The 20663-nt window shown below is 39.7% G+C and overlaps 1 protein-coding gene across 1 annotated transcript in view; it reads left to right on the forward strand.

The window, feature by feature from the left end:
• Positions 1 to 351: 351 nt before the first annotated feature.
• The window catches only part of BMPR1A (bone morphogenetic protein receptor type 1A), a 133252-nt gene continuing 112940 nt past the window's right edge, over positions 352 to 20663 (forward strand). Inside the window, exon 1 of the mRNA XM_081158507.1 lies at positions 352 to 556. The gene's annotated coding sequence lies outside the window, so the exon portion shown is untranslated. The remainder of the gene's footprint in view (positions 557 to 20663) is intronic.

A 20663-nucleotide genomic window follows, 5' to 3' on the forward strand; every position in this document is an offset into this window, starting at 1 on the left:
TCCGGAGGCCGCCCGTCCCGCCGCGGCGGCCGGGCTGCGCGGAGAGGAGCCCACTGGAGCCACGTGCAGGAGAAGGCCCGCCCTCCTACCCCCGACGGCAGCCCGGCGCCCCCCTGCCGGCGGAGGGCTCCCCTCCCCGGCAACGGGGCGCCAGGCCCTGGGTCCTTCGGCAGCCTCCGCCGCGCGCTCGGCTCCCTCCGCGTCCGGGGCGTGGCGCGGGGGCGGCTCTGCAGTGCGCGCGCAGCGCCCGGCCCGCGGAGGCCGCCCCTCCCCCCGCGCCCGCGCCCCTCCCCCCGCGCCCGTGGCGGCGGCGGCCGAGATTGGAATCCGCCTGCTGGCGCGCGGCGGGAGGAGGGGCGGGGAGCAGAGGGCCGGGAGGCAGGCTCGGGCTCCGGCGGGCCCCGCGCGAGACCAGGGTCGCACGGCCGCGCGAGGGGCAACCGGCGGGCCGCTGCACGCCGAGGGCGGAGGCGAGCGGGCCCCGTGGCGTCCCGGCGGCGCGCCGCGCCCACCGCGCCTCGGCCGAGGGCCGGAGGATGAGCTCCGCGGGGTCCGGGTGAGTGCGCTCGTCGGGGGAGTGCGCGGCTCGGGGGCGGCCGCGCGGCGGGGAGGCGGCGCGGACTCCGGGCCAAGCTTCGGAGGGAGCCGGACGCGCGCGGGGGCCCGGGCGCCCCGAGGGGTCCCCGGCGTCCGGGCCGCATCAGGCCGCGGCCCACTGGGCCCCGCGCCCCCGCCCGGGCCCGAGGCCGCCGCACGGCCCGGCCCGGCCCCGACGTCGGCCCTGGCGGCCGCCGCGCTCCGGCCCCTCTTTTGTTCCCCACCCCGGGGTGCGGGCCGAGTCTGGGAGGCGGTGTGGACGGGGCCGCCTCCGCCGGCGCTTCTCGAAGCCTTAAATGGGAAGGCGCTCACCTCCCTCCCTGCCCGGGAGCTGCGGGGCTGCTGCTCGCCATCTGTCGCCGGACGCTTCTGCAAAAAAGGGAAAAATCGCGTGTGGTTCGTGGGGCCGCGGCGCCGGGAGGACTCGCGAGGCCCCGCAGCTCGTCCGCGGCCGCCCGGCCTTCGCCCGGGTTCACCTGTTGCCCGGCGCTGCTCCGCTGCCATGTCTGTCGCGAGTCTGCCCTTCAGCGTCTGAAAACTTGCTGCTCGATCGAACGTAACCGTCTTTCCTTTTTCCAGACTCGTAGTGGAAAGGTTTGGTAAGGAGGAAAATAGCTTGCGTCAGGAAAGAAATAGTGTGCTGTGTGTTAGGGTCTGGCGTTTTGCGACTTGGGCTCTTTCATGCTCTTGGATGTTTTAATCTGGTCAAAGTGTTGAAGGTTTTCTCGTTTAAACGGTTAGCAAACTGCTCTGAGCACGTAGTACGAACTCGGCACGTTCACCTCCACTATGTCGTTTAAGCCTTACGACAACCCTGGTTAGTCCTCGTTTTTTAGACACGGAAACCTAGATGAAAAGAGCTTAAATAACTTGTCTAAGTGAGCTGGGATTTGAATCCAGGATTCACTGCTACTCAGGAACTGTTGAAGTGAGGCATTGGATGAGTTAACAACAACAAACCTTTCTGCAAACACCTTACGTTGAGGAGCACTTTCCAGTTACTCATACTCGAAATGATCGCTGTTCTGTTGCTTGACTTGGAAACAACTCTTGTATTGTGTTTACTTGTAAGAGAAGTTCCACTCTGAATTAAAGTAGAATGTAACTTAATGCTTATCCCTGTTTTCAGTTGTTGGAATAAAAAGTTTGTGAACCAGATTTAAATGTTTAAATTTAAAGCTAAAATGCAGGCAGTTCTGAGCTAGAAATAGGTTGAGTTTCCAAAAAGGCTGACTGAAATTGAGAATACTCCTTTCATAGAACCAGTATTCTGCTCCTGTCGTGTCCCCCTCCCCCCAGGCACATTCTCCGTGGAGCTCATTTCAGAACTTTTCTTCTTTCCTCACTTCTCCAAACCGGTTACTGAAAAGTTTGAGGCATCCAGTGGGAGGCTCCTTCCAGAACTTACTGGATTCCTTCTCTCATCTGCTGCTTTCCTTGCATCTCATTGGAAGAATTTTGTTTTTAAAATTCTGTTAGTTAACACCTTGTTTCATTTTTCTCTTCTTTCCTACTTAATGGAGTATGAGTTGTCCTCTCTTTTGTCTTAGGGTTCTTGAAAGTATGAATGTGCTTAAGAGTCCCATAATTTACAGTTAAGAAGTACAAATTGGCAATTACAAAATAGTCATGGGTGCAGTCAATAATGTTGTAATAACTATGGTGTCAGGTGGATACTAGAATTATCAGGGGGTCACTTCGTGGTTATATATAAATGTCTAACCACTATGCTGTACATCTGAAGCTAATATAATATTGAATGTCAATTGTAATTGAAAAATTAAAAAAACTTATTCCCTCAATTTACAAAAACTTTCCCTTGAGTCCACTACTTGTTATTGCTTTTCCTTTTCAAATCATATGAACATTTTAAAAAATTATAAAAGGAATACAAGTTCATTAAAGAGTAATTGTAAAATAGAGCAACACTTGAAGTAAAATTAAAATTCAGTCCTTCGTAATCCCATCTCTAGAGTTTGCCAAGGGTAGTCTACTTTTCCTGCCTCTACTTCCTGGCCAGCTAGTCACTTCTTAACCCGTTGTTACCTGGATTTCACTGGCAGCTCTCTGTGACATTCAAATGCCTTTTCTTGGCTTTTGTTCATCTATCCATTTTGTTCAACAAATACTATATTCTAATAACACCATGTAAAGTAATAGGCTGCAACAACAGCTTAAAGTCCAGTGGGGGAGACATATGTTGGAGAATGAATTCTGTAATTAAATATATGATGGTAATTAAAGTGTAGAGTATTATAAGCTTAAAATGGGACCCTGACCTGGGGCTGGGGGTGCTGGGAGAATCTGAGAAGACCTCCTTAACAATGTGACTTTGGGACCCTGGACAGTTCTGAAGGATGAGTAAGAATTACCTAGATGAAAGGAGGGCTTCTTTGACCTAGTACTAACTTTGTTTCTCATTGCCCCTTTTCTGCTTTGTTTTTCCTTCTTCCTGATTAATATGTATTCTCCAAGTTTCACCCTTCAGGTCACTTTCCTAAATCTCTAGTCCTTTGATATTAATTGTTTAGAACCTTCTGTCTGAATAATTCTGAAATCTCTGTTCTTTATTCTCTCCTGCACTGGAGTCCCTGCATATCCAGCTGCTTTATGCATATCTCCGTCTGGCTGTTCTGGTTCAAATTGAATTCCTCTTCCTTAACAAACTTGTTTCCCTGGTGTTCTTTTTTTCTTTTGCTGTCATACCAAACCCATCCCATCCCATCTTGCCTGTAGCCAACATCTGTGGGCTCTACTTTCACGGTATTGTCCCTCTGCTCTTTTCCTGCTAACTCTGGTACAGTTCTTAATACATGTTGGTCTCAAAGTTTTGATAGACTTATAAAATGGGTTGGATTCTCTTTTCAGGAGCACTCTAGCCTGGGGTTATCTTTTACTTGAGAGTTCTGCAGACCTCTCCTATAAGATATTCAGGTTTCTGTGTGTGTGTGTGTGTGTGTGTGTGTGTGTGTGTGTGTTTCTCGAAGAGGACTTTGAGTCCCATTTTAATTTGTTTAGTAGCTGTTCCATGTAGGTTTTCTATTTCTTGCATGAATTTTAGTGTTTAGTCCACACATTTATTTATTGAGTTTTTAAATCTAGTGTTATTTGGTTTTCACAGTTTTTCTTTAAATTTTTTATTTGATATATATTTTTATACAGTATTATATATTGTGTATATATTTGTATATTTGATACTTTCCCCTTTTCTATCTCTACCTGTTCATTTCTAGCTGAGTCCGGTTCTCATTCTACCTGGACTGATAGGACTTCTTGCCTTCCCTTATACCTTACCCGGGTTGTCTTACGCATCTCCGCCTAAATTAACCTTGAAGCCCAGTTCTTGTCACTTCCCTACTCCGAGGTTTCCAGGATCTTCTATTAAATGAAGTCCTTTCCATGGGATTTGCCTCAGATTTACCTTATTCTGATTCCACTGTTTTTGCTTCCTGTGTATGTTATCCTCCCCTCCCCCCTCGTTGCTATACTGTTCCCTCTATTTGGACTGCTTACAGGGCCAATTGTCATATGTCCAAGTCCTACCCATTCTTCAAATTCCATTTCAAATTGCATCTCTTTCTATGATAAAAGTGGTTAAATCTTTATGTATCAAAACAAGAAGTCAATAGTTGATATATAGCCCGGCCGGGCGTGGCTCAGCGGTTGAGCGTCGACCTGGGATCCAGGCGATCAGGGTTCGATTCCCTGTCAGGGCACATGCCCGGGTTGACTCTCTCATCATTGATGTTTCTCTCTCTCTCTCTCCCTCTCCTTTCCTCTCCCTGAAATCAATAAAGATATATTTAAAAAAAAAAAAAAGAAAAGTTGATATATAAATTATGTGATTCTTGAAATTGAAGTTTAGTGAGCTTATTTAAAGAGTATCACTAGAGGCATTAAAACAAAATTGGTTAAAATGGCTATCACTAGTTAGTTGCACTTCAGTAGAGATGGACAGGACATAACTGGTCAATTTTCTTATAGGCCTTCAGAATGCTGATATTTAACCCTGTGCATATATTAACTCTGAAAAAAAATCTGCAACTCATCATATTGTAATAACATTTTATGCTGGCACATGGAATTAGACTTATTGTGAGGATCATTTTGTAATATATATAAACACTGTATCACTATGATGTACACCTGAAACTAACAGGACATTAGTTAGACTTCAGAAATGTAATAAGGTAAAAAAATCTGCAACCCAAAGACGATGTAAAATAAAATAATGAGAAAAATAAAGATTTATAAGTAAACAGACAACTAAATAAATTCTACCTCTTTCTGAACTCTTCTATTCTATTCCATTCTATTCTTTTGAATGGAATCCCTTCTGAAGGAAGAGATATTTTTAAGGCATAAAGTTTTTTATCTAATATTTCCTTATTGCACTTAGTCATTTGTCTTTTTTTAAAAATCAACTTTTTTGAAGTATAATTTATGTACAACGATATGCACACATTAAGTATGCAGCTCTGTGAGTCATTTAGTCTTTTGTAGTAATTTTCTACAAATATTAGTTCTGCTACTAGACTATAGACCATCTGTAACTGACTGTTGCATATTGAAACGAATAAATGGAGAAAGGCCCCTGTGTAGCCTAGCGGCGGACATCAGTTACAGCAGTACTGATCTGACTTTTGGATCTTGGGAGTAGGAAACCATGGAGAGAGGAAAATGGGTTTCCTCTCAGGCTTAATTTTGGACTAGAAAGTCTTTCCTTCCCTTCTTCCCCCCTCCACCTTTTAGTAATGTCTATGCTTCAGACGCCTTCTTAATACCTCAAGGTTCATACTGACCAAGTCAGTTCAACTCTTTAATACTTAAAAGATTAAATGTTGAGTTGTATTGGAATCAATTTAAGGTGCACCATAATTTTATAGACCGCTTATAAAGAAAATATGCTTCCAGTTAACTTTAAGAAGCCATCGATTGTAGATGCATCCTAATTTCAGAGATTCTAAAACATGAACACATTTATATACCTTAGAATTGATGAGAAGAGCTTCTCACTTACCAAAACTGTCATTCATTTACTGCAGATGTTGAGAAGGAGAATTTAAGTCACACTTGTTTGGGAGTGACTTGCAGCTTTCCTATTATAATGAAAAGTTAATTTTTAAAAAGAGGATGCTTATTAAACCTCTTTAACAAATACAATGTTACAAGCAGTACAGAGAAATATTTATTTTTGCATGGGATCTCCCACAACAGTCTGGTTGCAAGGCTTTTGACACCAGCTTTCAGTATTTTTTCTCATTTTTTGTTGTATATTTTTTGGACTCACAGATTCTCTAAGAGCTAGTAATTTTCACAAAATGGCAGGTTATGTAAGGGGGGAATTGTGGGAGAATTGTGATAGGCAATTTTATGGGTTATTTTAAAGACAATATTTAGTATTTATATATCATCATTAACTATCATCATATACTTAGCTTTTTAAAAAGTAAATACAAAAATAATTGTAAATGTTTGGATATTTTACTAAATCATTGTTATGTGTATCAGTTTTTGTAGTCAATATTTTAAAGGCTATCAGTTCTTTAAAAATAGAAACAAAATGATGTGCTTGGAAATCCCCAGTAGTGTTTTCTGAAGAGAGCACTAGTTAGAGTAGGGGCTTAGGGAGATCAGAGGATCATGGTGGGCCCAGTGGGTCCCTAAACCAAGTTCATATGCAGAACTAATGAAGACATTGGATAAGGAAATTATTCTTGAATATCTTTTATTAGGAACCAGTGAATCTGAGCTACTCTGATATGGTGGGTGTTGTTACTGTTACTTTTATAATTTTGTTTATATCCTAATAACACCAGAAACTTTGGAGCTATTGCTGTAGTTGTATATAATTGCTGTTGACTTAAGAAGGATAGTAGTATGAAAATGTAGGGATAAAATAATTAGATTTGCAGTTTATGGAGATTAGTTACATAGTGGAGAGTCAGTTTGAAGAAAGGAAGACTGGCCCGGACTAGGATGGTGGCAAATAACTAGGCTCTGGAATGGACAGGACTTGGTAATTAGTTATGGGTGAGAGAGAGAAGGAATGAGATTGGCAAGAATGACTCCCAGGTTTCTGACACGGAAACCTGATAGGGTAGATGTGTATTGTTGATTGAGGTGAAAAAATGTGGAAGGAGAGGTGGGTAGTGGAGGAAAATAGTTTAGGTTTTACAATAGGATTTTGAGGTGTGTCTGCAACAACCAAGTAGAGATTTCCACTAGATAATTGCATATATGGGTCTGGAGTTTGACAGAGGTTGGGCTGGAGGTAGGTGTTCGGGAGTAATTACAATGTAGGTCGTATATTCCAACAGTGGGAATTGGGTGGCTCTCTTAGGTGACTTTCTCTTGCAAGTGACAAATTCAACTCAAATTAGCTTAAAAGGGAAAAAAATATGCCCCCCTTTTTGAAAAGCCTAGAAATAGACATGGCTGGATCTAAGTGTTCAGATGATATAATTGGAGGTCTTTTTTCTGCTTTCTACTTTTTGGGCCTCATTTTCAGGCAGATACTTTAATTTGGCACCACTGGCAACTCCGGGTTTATATGGGCCTTACTCCTATGGATTCAAGAGGGGAAAAGGCACCTCTTTCCCAGGTGCATATATTCTGTCTCATGGAAAGATTCTTGTTGGGTCTACATGGAGTCTGGGGTACCACCACTGCCAGCCTGGTTTGTATGCCCTCTCAAGCAGTCATGGAGCCAGCTAACACTGGGACTGATAGCCTCCCAGGACCATGTGAGCAGGTAAACCACATAAATCCACTATATTTTAGTTCTTAACCTTTTTTAAGGTAATTGTTTGAGTTGTTTGAGTATCTGAAGAAAAATACACAAATTCACCAATTTTGTGTATAATTTCATGGTTATGTTATAGACTTCATGACAGGAACTCCTAATATACACAGCAAAGAGCCTAGTGAGAAACACCAATTTAAGACCTAAGTAGAGAAGATAAACATTAAATAATTTTACAAATAATTATCCAATTGTAGTTATAGTAAGATCTACGAAAGGGAAGATATGTAATAAGGGAACCTGGTCTGCTTAGGGTGTAGTGCCTTTGGAAGGCCTTTTCAGCCATTGCAAGTAACAAAGGGAATGCTCCTGACCAGTGTTTTTTTCATGCCCTGCATTCTTACCTCTTTTTTTGAGTACTATTTTTTTTTTGTTAGCCTTTAGGTAAATTATCTGAAGTGTTACAGCTTTCAATTCTGAAGTTAAGAAATCTAGAAGGGACTATTGTATGTATATTGAAATCTGTAGGTAGTTTTCTTATTAGCAATTAAATGTTCTTGTAATGTATTTCAGGAGTGTTAGATCTTGAGTGTCTTAAATTTGTATTTAATTAAAAAATATTTTAGATTTCTGTCTAAAAGGAGCTCCTGATAGGAAGTGTAAAAGTAAAGGCTGTTAAATTTTAGAACCTACATAATTTTGAAAAAAATCATCTTAATATGGTCACGAAGTAAAAATAGTTCAACAGTAACTCTTCAAAAGTATCTTAAATACACACCAAATCAACAAAATAAAGTCACTCGATGGCAGATTTTTTTTATCTACATTTCAGTAATCTTTCATGCAATAAAAATGTTGGGAAAACCTGCATGTTTAATTTATAGGTGTATCTGAATAAAGAAAGACAAGTTGATCTTCCTGAAATAGTGCTTTAATCATCATCCCTACTGTTAAATATTTTTCTCTTGTTTCTTACTTGCTTCCAATATAAAATTCAAGTGACCTCAGACTGGCCTGTTTTGCCTCGTTCACTTGCCGCTGCTGTTTCATTGGCTGACACCACTAAATATCCAGTTACACCTCCTACTGTCTCCTGTAGTAGCCAATACCACATGTGGCTGTTGGACTTTTGAAATGTGGCTAGTCTGAATTACCCACCAGATTTTGAAGTACAAAAAAAAAGTAATCAATGAGGAATCTCTCATTTTTGATGTTTCTATCTCTCTCTCCCTTTCCCTCCCTCTCTCTGAAATCAGTAAAAACACATTTAAAAAAAAAAGTAAAATATTTCTGTGCTTTAAAAATATTGGTCACGTATTGAAATTGTACTGTTTTGAATATGTTGGGTTAAATATATTAAAATTAACTTCACCTGATTGTTTTTGCTTTTTCAATGTAGCTGCTGAAAAACTTTTAAAGTGTGCATTCTATTCATATTGGATAGTGCTGCCTTTAGACTTTCCTTCCACCTGTTCTTTGCTTATCAAACTGCTTCAGCGTCTACTGTAAATCCCCTCTTCTGGAAAGCCTTCCACAGTGGTCCAAGCCTAAAGTTAGCTCTTTTGCATCTTTAGTTTGGGCAGTGTTTTTGTGTTTTTTGTGCCATCTATTTATTAATATATTAGATTTCTTTACTACAGACCTTCTCAGGATTTAACCTAGTGAAACTCCAGATAGTTTCCCTAACTATATATTTCCATAGAACCCTACTCTGTTCCTTCTGTTTACAGAAGTTACACATATTTGTGGTTGAAACTTCAAACAGTACAGACATGGAGTAGAAAGTGAAAGTCTTCTGTAACGCTACCCCACCCCCACAGATTACAACTGTTAAAAGTACGGAGATAAGTATAGTCTTTCTGTTCTATTCTCTTCATTTCTTACTTTTCTTAACCTCTTCTCCTTTCCAAAAATGGGGCCATGCTATGCATCCCTTTCTTTTTTTAAGAAACAATATTTTTTAATCCTCACCCAAGGGCTTAATGTATATACATATATATTAAACAGAAAACATTTTATTGCTTTTTAGAGAGAGAAGATGGGAGAAGGAGAAAGAGAAACATTGATGTGAGAGCAGAACATTGATCGCTGAAACCTGGACATGTGCCCTGACTGGGAAACGAAGCCCCAGCCTTTTTTTTTTATATATATATGTCTTTTGATTTCAGAGAGAGGAAGGGAGAGAGAGAGCTAGAAACATCAATGATGAGAGTCATTGATCGGCTGCCTCCTGCACACCCCCTACTGGGGATGGAGCCTGCAACCCCGGCATGTGCCCTGACTGGGCATCGAACAGTGACCTCCTGGTTAATAGGTTGATGCTCAACCGCTGAGCCATGCTGGCTGGGCGAAGCCCCAACCTTTTGGTGCACAGGATGATGCCCAACTAACCGAGCCACCCAGCCAGGCCTATCCATCCTTTAAGTTTGTTTTCACTGAATATATAGACGGACTCTTTATGTCAGCAAGTGTCGCTCTCCTCATTCTTTTTAGTAGCCAAGTAATATTCCATTTTATGAATATACTTTATTTACCAATTCCCCATTGATGAATATTTAGATTGTTTCTATGTATTTTTTTGCATTACAAACAGTACTGTGGTGCATGTAAGTATTCTGTGAGAGTATTTTTAGTTTATAGGGTGAATTCTTAGAAATGCATTTACTGTAAGAGGAGTCGTGCAGATCTGATGCAGTGCCAGACTTCCCTGAAGTCTGCAGCTCTGCACATTCCAGGCAGCAGTGCTTGCCTGTGTTCCCCTGACTCACCAGCACACGGTGATGGCAGTCTGTTTCACTGGGTGCCAGTCTGCCAGCTGAAAAAGGAGTATTAGAGTTTTAATCTGTGTTCCTTTGATTATGAGTTAAGCAGAGTTTTATATGTTTGTTGGCTCCTTGCATTTCTCTGCCCTTTGTTCATTTTTCTAATCTGTTTATTTTTTTCTTACTCACTTGTAGGAACTTTGTTTTGAGGTACGGATATTAACTCTTTCTTTGGTGTGTTGCATTTTTTAAATTAGTCATTTTTTAAAATTTTTGTTCATGGTTTATAAAAATTTCCTTGCTGTTGTAAGAATATTAAAAATCAAAAAAGTAAAAAGCTTAAGTTATCTTGTACTCTCAACTTGTATAAGCTCTTCGGTGGCTGAATTTTGCCCTAAAATATTTTGTTTAGTCAGCTAATTCAGTGCTTTGTAAAGAGTAAGTGTTCAGATATCTGTATTTGTTGATGGTGAAGGGGTATAGAATGTGCCATGTGGCATAAAAATTATTTTCAACTGCAGGCATTTGAGAATAGGCTCCCCCCCCCAACTCCCTTCTCTGACATAAGGCAGAGCCTCTCAGAAGAAATCATTTGTCATAAATTTGCTCCCTGGAATTTTGAGAACAGGGAATGTCAACTCTCATCAACAGAGAGGAGAGGAAAAGGGGTACCACACCTACATTGACATTGTCACAAAAGGACCATATTTCCCATCTCTTCACCTAGAGATCCGTTTATCTTTTCTAAACGTGTAAATCCCAAATTCTGCCTTGAGTCACATTTTCCCTTAAACTCTGGTAAGTGAATAAAAATCAGTATTGTCTCTTGCTAATCTGTCTTTTGTTAGTTTAATTTGCAGGCCCCCAGATTCAGAACCTGAGAGGACAGAGAAGTTTTTCCTTGTGACAGTGGCCAAATTCATTGTTTCTGGCTGTTAGGGAAAGGGGAGGGTAAGCAAGCGAAGTTTCCCTGTCTAAAACTAAATTAAATATAAAGGGCGTAAGTCAAATTTCTTTAAGCTACATTTTCAAAATGTGTTCCTCAAAATTAAAAATTTGTTAGATGAAGTAAAAGATACTATTAGAGAGGCCCCACCTGAATATATTCCTACCATAATAATTGCTATTTGTTGAGTCACGTAAATACTCTAATGGTATTGACTAAAGCCTTTATTCCTAAAGTGTACTATTTCCCGTTCTTTCTCACCATCTTATCAATTTGCATAAAAGATGGTTTGTGACAGGTTCCACTGAAGAAACAATAAAAAAAAGTTAATTCAGTTAAGGTTCAGTAAGTGAAATCTTTATACAAAGAAGGTGCTAATTTCTTAAAAGAATAAAAATCTTGATATGATTACAGTGGCTTTCCCATATCTGGATTCCAAATAACTAAAAAGGTTCATTAAATGTTGAATTATTTTTGTGTTTAGTTACCCATTTATATGTTTATTGCATTCTGTACTCTACTAGTTTCTGTTTACTAGGTTTGTGACCTTTCACCAAAGTAATTAGTCTTTCTGAGCCTTATTTCCGCATATGTTAAACGAGGGTAGTAATAGTATTCTTTCACAGGGTTACTGTAAAGACTTTGAATGAACGCAGGTGAGCACTGAACACTGTAATGCCGCACAGTAATGCTTAGTAAATGTTAATAAAGCTGAGTATTTGTGTAAGAGAAGCTGAGGTCAGATTTATCTTCGGAAGCATATTTGAATGGCTGCAAATGTAGGGTCCTTGAAAATTAAATCTAATCCTGATACCTTCTAAAAGTATGTGTTGTTTTTGCTCATATTAACATTTGAATTTGCAAAGTGCTTCTGTATCCCAGTAGTACTGGCAAATTGGCATAGGAAGTTTTGCTGCTTTCCCTCTTGTACTTCAAGAATGCAGGTTAATTGTTCCACCAAGGTCAGTCATGTAAGAGCAAAAAGGAAGTAGAATCAGACTTTTCCTAGTTATCTGAGAATGGGGACTAGGACCTTAGAGTTAAGTATAAAGCAGAGTCGAGACCCCACATTCTAAAGAAAGCCCAAGCACCCAGTGGCCTGAGTTCCCTCCAGGGCTTAAGATGTGACAGAAACCATCCGAAGGTGGAGAGGAGGGTAATTGTGCACAGTGTCACAGCAGCTGCCAGTTTGCCTTTGGGGAGCACAGTGCTTTTTGCTCCCTTCTTCCTCCCTGAGGGTGGCCTTCCCTTAGAAGCTTAGTGTGGGGAGGTTAGGAGCACTAGCAAAAAGTGAAGTGAAACATTTCATTACCTAGATGATAGTCATTATGCAGCTGATTCTGTTAGTTGAAGTGGGTGATGCAGAAGGTAACCAGGCTTCAGCCATCTGGCAGCTGGCTCTGCTGGAGAAGGGAGCAGAAATAGTTAGAAGATGTTGAGCTGAAACAGATCTTTCAGTAGGGAAATGTGCAGTAGGTTAGAGCCCCTCACTCCTCCCTAAAGAGCTCCAGCTTGTTCCCAGGAAAAAAGCTACCATTTGGCTGCCGGTGATGCAGACAGGAAAGTAAGTCAGGGAAGTGGTGACAACACAGGACTACAAATGTGCTCAGATGTCGAGACAGTTTATTCTGTTCTCATGCTCCCTCCCCTCCCCAGTAGATCAGACCACACCCCCTTCTTGGACCATGGGCCAAGCTTGAGTTTGGAGAGGAGGGAAAGGAGTGTAAGTTTAAAGGTTAAACTGTTATACAGTAGTGAATTAGACTGGGCTCTCTAATAACTGAAAGCTACTGGAAAGCTGTAGGAATTGACCCAGATGTCATTCAGGGGTAGGAAAGGGAAATTGGACCAACCCCAGTTGGGGGTAGAAACTGGAGATAAATACCCTTTCTCATGTTTGTATTAATTTTAGACTTTTTATTAAAGTTACATAAATGTCAGCATGAATTTCTTTCAAAGCCTCTCTGACGCCAGACCTCGTTCTGTCTCTGTGTGAGGCTGAGTATTGTCCAGTCGTTCCTGTGTATTGCCGGTAGGTTCTGCAGCTTTAAGCAAAACGATGTATAATAATTTTACCAGACACCGAATGATACCAACAGGAGTCCAGTCCCTGTGGCATATCGTCAAGGTTACAGTGACAGGACCTAGGACAAAACATTATTTGAGGGCCTGCTGCTGTACGTGGCCATTTGATCTTAACAGTTCTGTTTCCAAATGTTATGATTCTGCTTGATATAATTTTAACATTAAGCATATTTGATATAATTCTAACTCCCAAATTTATAAACTGTGATAACCTTTTTAATTGGACATTAAGGAAAATATCTTTTTTCTTATTTTTTATGGAGTTGTTGGGTTTTATCAAACCTTGGGAACATTCAATAAAGTAAAAAGCCCTCAATGAAAGGCCCTAACAGATATAGTTTAATATATCTGTGAGTACATGAGACTTCGAATTTATGAAGTTCTAATTTTCAGTCATTATTCACATAAAGAGCAGAATAAACTGATGAACAAAATATTTCCAGAGGTGCAGGTGCATGGGATAGACTGACAGACCTCAGAGTGGGGGCAGGCTGGGTGGGGAAGGTAAGCTGTTTTATTTTAAGTAAGTAATCTAGAACAATAAAATACAAGATGGAGGTGGGTTGATTAGATTACGCCTCACACATTTTCCTTAGTCTGTGCCTGGCTCTATCTTGCACACTTAACACACATTAATCCATTCACTCCTTACAAGTATTCTGTGAGGTGTTCAGTAGGTACATTTCCTTCTTGCACGGGAGGAGAGGGAGGCTGCAGGGCTTAGATCGCTGGTCAGGGGTTGTACAACCCAAAGTGTAGAGCTGCGACCCCAACCCAGGGAGTCTGACTTTAGAGTCCGTGTTTTTAACGACAGTTACAGTTCTCAAGTGGAGTAGGGTGATTTTAAGATGAGGCTGTGTACTGCATGCATGCACACACACGCGTTTTACTTTATTTTTGTCTGCTTTTGTTTCACGTTCTCTACATAGAACAGATGAGTTTGCCTGTGTTTGCTGTAGTGTTACCTGAGGCACCTGGTAAAACGTTATCTCCATACGAGGTCTAAATATATGTATTTGATGGATTAAATTTGATTGACTTTTCACAATTCACTTCTATTTTTAATATTTAAAATTTGTTAGAAACTTTCCATGGGGAACTTTTTGATTGATACTTTATGACTTGCCTCATATTTCCTTTGCATTGTAGAGAAAAGTATTAAAAGGTCAGTGGAATACAGTTGCTTTTTAAATATTTATTCAGAACCCTTTCTGTTAATATTTTTAAAATTAGTGTTTGATCATATATCGCTCATTTTATATGTGTGTGTGTGTGTGTATTTAATTGTTGATGATGACCACACAGACAAGCCTTATTTTATAGCTTTGCCGTAGCTATTACTCTTAAAGTTGTTGAAATGGGGTAGATACTTGCATAGCCTAGTTTATGTTATTTGTATTGTTTCTTAGAATACATTTTTTTAAATCCTCTCCTAGGATATATTTCTTTACTGATTTTTAGAGAGAAAGGAAGGGGTATAAAGAGAGAAACGTTGATCAGTTGCTTCCCATATGCACCCTGACTGGGGATTGAACCTGAAACCTAGGTATGTGCCCTGACCGGGAATCGAACCCGAAACCTTTTTGTTGTACGGGAGGATGCTCCAATCAACTGAGCCACCTGGCCAGGGCTCTTAGAATATGTTTAAAATTACCCTGTGAGAGAACAGGAAGAAAACAGAAGAAAAATACTGCTTTGTCAACTGAAAATGAACGGGAATAAGCCCATTGGCGGGACAGTTTTTGGAGCCAAACAGGTTGAAAAATGAAACCGAATTTTACTTGTCAATGATGAAATATTATTAAATTGCTTATGTTCCATAGAATTATTTAAACATAATTTGCTATGTCATATAGACATATAAAAATAATCTCTTTCCTTGCAGGTTTCTCTTTAAAACAAAAGCCTTTTTTGCCTCTTGATTATAAAAATAATGCTAACTGAACAAATTTGAAACACAGAAGAGCCCCAAGAAAAAAATGTAGAAATTCCTCATATTCATAGTACTGAAAGATAACATCTGTAAACATTTTTGTATACACAGTGTAAGTTAAAAAAAAAAAATCTTACTACTTAATGTTTCTACTATAACTTAAGAATTTGAGGAAATTAGGTAAGTAAAGCTGACATGAAACCTGAATGTCTGAACCTGAAATATAAGAAACTTAGAATTAAGGGGACCAGGAGGGGAATTATCTAAGTGGAAATGGAAACGAGGAGCTCATAAGTGTAGGTAGTGTGCTCTCAGGGCAAACTTTTCGCTACCACCACAAGGGTCTCTGGCCCAGCGAGTGGAGTTTCATAGTAATCCTTGCTACAAGTGAAAAAATACAAATAAATAGAAATAGAAATAGAAAGTTTTTGAAATTTGACTGTCTTGTAGTCATATGATCATCTTTTTTTCTGTATATTCTCCCTCCCTTTTTCATCTTTGCATTTTTTAAGTTTTAAAAAAAGCTAAGATGTTTTAAATTTGATGTTTTTCTTTAATAATAGACAAAAATAGAGTAAGATGTGAGAAGGTAGAACCTAAACTGAGGGAGGTTGAAAGCATATGGAAATAGAAAATTCAAAACCTCTAGCAGAATGAAGCTAGAAAGACTGGAATTTAAACACTGAAGCTGTGCATCTGCCGGGCAGCTGTGCCTTCTGTACTCACAGGTCCTGTCGCAGAAACAGCCACGGAAACTGAAAGGAAGATGTATTATTCTAATAGACTGCGTGTGTACTTGTGTCACTAACTATGGCATGTACATTTTAGTTATACAGTATGTGTGTAATTCATCTTCAAATGAATTATTCCTCTTCTTAGGAGTTATAAAAATTTTTTTCTAAAAATAGCAGATCAATTTTGGGGGCTTCCTAATTTTAGCACTGAATCAACATTTTATTAAATTATAGACCTGGGGATTTTCAATGATCTTGAGAGAGTGGGATGTTTCCGTTTGTTGTTGCTTTCCTTTTTGTTAGTATTGAGGGGTATGTGGCACTTTAATCTTTGCCCTTTAAATATCAAGTCTTCTGAACAAAATATTTAAATTTAAACAAAATATTTAAACTTTAAAATGACCAGGCATTTTAAAGCAGTTGAAACTTAAAAGGGAAAGAGCTTGAAAGAGCCTTTGTTTTATTTAGTCCTAGAATGCTTTGTAATGACTGACTGACATTTGTACTGTACAACTCTGTAGTTTACAAAGCACTTCTGTGTCCTCTATCCCCTGTGATTTTCATGGTCTTGCTGGCATTTTTTTAATCTCTTAAGTTGAAAATTAAGACAGAGCACTGTCAATCAGTCAGTGAGTATAGAACACTAGTCTCTAGTCTTTCCTTATGATCAAGGTGATGCCTAGTCATTTAGAAAACACGGGAAAGCAGAACAAAAGGAAAAACATCTCCAACATCTTGTAATAACCATTGTTAATGTTTAGTAGAATTCTTTTCAGTGTTCTCTTTTTTTTATATTTTTTGCCCCGGAGATGCACTATTTGTGTCCTTTGAAAATTCACACCTTAAGTATATCTGATAAAAAATTGTTCTTAACCATTTGGGGGGGGTACTGTTTCAGTAAAAATTTTTTCTACTTGGGGTAAAACATTTTATCCTAGGATCATTATAGATATGTAGTGGTTAAGACTGGACTCTGCTTGGGTTTAAATTTCAATTCCTGTGCTGCTTAGCTGTGCAACCATCAACTTTTGGCATATTGGCATCTCTGTGTCTGTTTTCTCGTCTGTAAGATGGGGATAATCGTCCCTACCTCATGGAGCAGTTGTAAGTTTTATATATATTTATATTTGTTTATATCTTATAACCATATCTGACCCCTAGTAAGCACTAAGTTACCTAAAATTTTTGATCAGGGACTGTAATCACACTGCGGATGAAAAATTAGTAAAGATACAGAAAATGGAACAACACAGTGAAAATCTTAACCTAAAAAAAAACAATTAAAACTTAACCGTGTTAATATATATAGAATAACATACCCAGGAAGGGTAGAATATGACCCCTTTGCTGGGTCATAAAGCAGGCCTCAACAAATGTCAGAGGAGAAGTCACTCACAGTATCATGGAATTAAGTTAGAAATCAATAACAAGATGAGAAACCCTTTGAAATAAGCAGTGCACTCCTAAATGACCCATGGGTCAAATAAGAAGTTACAAAGGAATTAAACATTATTTTGGATTCGTTAATCATGGAAATATATGTCATGTTTAAGTTTGGGATACAGTTCATTCTGTACCTAGAGGAAATGTTATAATTTTAAATGTGTTAGAAAAGTAGAAAGGCCCCAAATCAACAGTTTAAATGTCCATTGTAAGAAATGAAAATAGGATTTCCTCTTTCTCAATTTTGATTGGATGGAGTGTGGGGAAATTTTAGTTCTACGTTTTTACATCAAATTCCTTTTTAAACAAGACAGGAGGAAAGATATGCTTGATGCAAATCTGTTTACTTTGTTTTTCTCCCTTTCCCCAGAAGCTTGATTTCTAGTTTACTTGATTTCCAGGAGGCTTTATTTCAGTACCTTATGAAAACCTCCCATTTTCTTGGCCCTTCCATAGAACCCTTAACTTGTCTAAGTAGACAGAAAAAGGTTTTCAGAGGAAGCAGAGACAGTCACTCTGAGATGACCAGCTGTGGTCTCGATCATAATCTCTAAGTCTTTAAGGCTTGGGAAGTATAATCCACCATGATAAGTTTGTGTGACCATCTGTTATAGACCAGAAGCCAGACTTGATTATAGAATAATGAATAAAATGGCCCAGAGATCTGCTTTTATGGCACTTACGCTCTAGTGAGGGAAACCAGCTTTAAAAACACACGAACCCCTGCAGTTACGTTATTGCAGTGATACTGGCGCTAGGAGAAAAGTTTGAAGGACGCGGAGAGCGGATCAAGGGACCTGAGATTATTTAATTTAGGTTGAGAATGTGGTGACATATGTAAATAAGTGATTAGAATGAAGGGGGGAAAGAGGCCCATGGAGAATCACAGTCTATTTTAAAAGGTGAGGGAATAAATCTTAAAATGTGTTATTTTAACTGATTTAAGTAATCCAGAGCCTGTGTAATTATCCTTAGTCCAGTACTAACTAGTTGGATAGTCTTACTCAGGACATGCCTTAGGTCTCCATTCTTGAATCTCCAGAAGGAAAGTGCTCAGGGCTAGACTAGATCATGCTGAGTTTCTAGTTCCAGAGTGCTAATGCTGTTGAAACTTCTGTTAGCACTTGAAAGAGTATTTTCCTCTGGCTGTGAAAACAGTATATATTATTTTTAGAAAAATTTGGAGACTATAGAAAAGATACTCTCCCCCAAATTTCATTTGTACTAGAGATGTCAGTTTTATTATATGTACAGAATATATCAAAATTTGACCTCCCTGAAGCTCTGGGTGTTGGTTAGCAGGACACTTAGCGTAGGCTAAAGTATGCCTCATTCATGACCAGCGTCCTCAAATCTCAGTGGCTTGACCAAGTGAGAAGTTTCCTGCTCCTGTCCTGTTGAGTGCAGGGGGAAGGCCTGCCGCTGTGAGCCCTGCCTGGAGCACGCCTTGGTTGCGGAAGGGAAGAGGGCATTGGGCCTTCTAACCAGCAGTTCTGTGGCTTCACCCATCAGAACCAGCTGTCTGCCTACCTTAACTGCACAGGACAGCGGACTGTAGTTATTTGGTGCTCTTGGAAGTAGGGATCTGGCCATGGGTAAGCTTTAAAAAGTCTTTACAACAATGACCTTGCTCTTCCTGGCCATACGTTGAGTAGAGTGCGGTTGGACCCCTAACCCAGTTGGATTGTTTTGCCTAGGAATTTGTTTTTGGGTCACTCCCTGGAGGCCGCAGTTAGCATTGGGGTGCTCAGCCTGTTAGACACAGAGGCTTTGCCCCCATTAGGGGTGGCAGGATTCAAGTTGCTGAGCAATCAGAAGTTGTTCTATGAAGAATGAATCAGATGCATTACAGAAATAAGGTATTATGTAGCTTTGAGGAGGAAAAAGAACTGTTGATGGTGTTTACTGGTTTTCCATTTCTCAGGTGTAGATTCTTAATGAAGACTGGCTGTAGATCCTGCACATACATAGATGTCTTGAGAATATATATGTTTTCCCAACACATGCAGAGTTCACAAAAAGTGAACATGTTTTGTGCCAGAAAGAAAATTAGTAGATTTTTAGAAAGCAAAAATTAAGTAGGTTATATTTACTTTTTCTGACCAGAATGCCATAGGAATTAAGAGCAGTAGGATGCCTCATCTCTCACCCCAAACACAAACATACAGAACAAACAAAAAATATGGACCTTCTTTGGGGGGAGGGGAAGAGACCTACCTTTTAAATAGCTTAGAGAGACAATCCTAATTGAAGCCACACAACTGAGAAGTAAATTATGGTGAGAGCATCACCTGTCAGTATAGCCAGTGTGAAACCTGCCGGAGATTCATAGCAACTATGTGTTAGTAAATAAGAAAGAGTGAAGCTGAATAAACAAACCCAAATAAAGTAGAATGAAAGAATTAATAACTTTGAAATCATGCATTAATGAATAATAGAATAGCTCTTCATCCTAAGTTCAGAAGCCAGCAGACTCGGGGCAAATCTGATCGAGAAGAAAACAAGCTTGAAGTAAACTTTAAAAAGGAGCTGGGGATGTGTCTATAAAAATCAAGATGAGAGCCTTAGAATAGTATGTATAACTTTATGCCACACATCCTAGGAATTGGATGAAATGGATTATTTCCTAGGAAAATATAAATTGCTGAAATTGTCAGAAGGAATAGAAAAACTTGATAATCCAGTAGCTGACGAAGAAACAGAAATGTTGTCAAAGATATATGTACCTTTTAAAAGGGTCAGATGTTTTGCCCTGGCTGGTATGGCTCAGGGGTTAGAGCACTGGCCTACAGACCAAAGGACCTCGGGGTTTGATTCCAGTCAAGGGCACGTACCTGGGTTGCAGGTTCGATCCCGAGCCTGGTCCGGGCACATGTGGGAGGCAACCAATGGATGTGTCTCCCTCACATCTATTTTTTTTTCCCCTCCCCCCGGTCCTCCCTCCCTTCCACTTTCTTTAAAAAATATCAATGGGAAAAACATTAAAAGGGTCAGACGTTTTTATAAGACTTTAATCGATGATTCCTGTGTTACACACTTCCAGAGGAAAGAGAAAATTCAAGCGAGAAGAAAATAATAGGCTATTCTCAGTTATCATTTAATTCTAAAATCCAAAGTAACAGCAAAACAAATCCAACAGTGTATTAAAGCTATAGGGTAAAGCTAGACTAAGGAGTCAAAGATGATTCGACCTTAGGAAATCTGTTAGTGTCTATTATGCTATTTTAATAAATGAAAAAAGGAAAACATCATCTCAACTGGTGACAGAAAAAAGATACTAGAAAAAATGCAGTAACCATTTTTGATAGACTAAGTTTAGGAAAAGAATAAAACTTCCTCAACTCGATAAGGGGTAAAACTAAGGCATATTGTAAACCCAGTTGTTAAATATTTTCCATGAAAAAAAGAACAATACTTA

The sequence above is a fragment of the Miniopterus schreibersii genome (genome assembly GCF_964146895.1).
Source record: "Miniopterus schreibersii genome assembly, chromosome: 14".
Classification (NCBI taxonomy): Eukaryota; Metazoa; Chordata; class Mammalia; order Chiroptera; family Miniopteridae; genus Miniopterus; species Miniopterus schreibersii.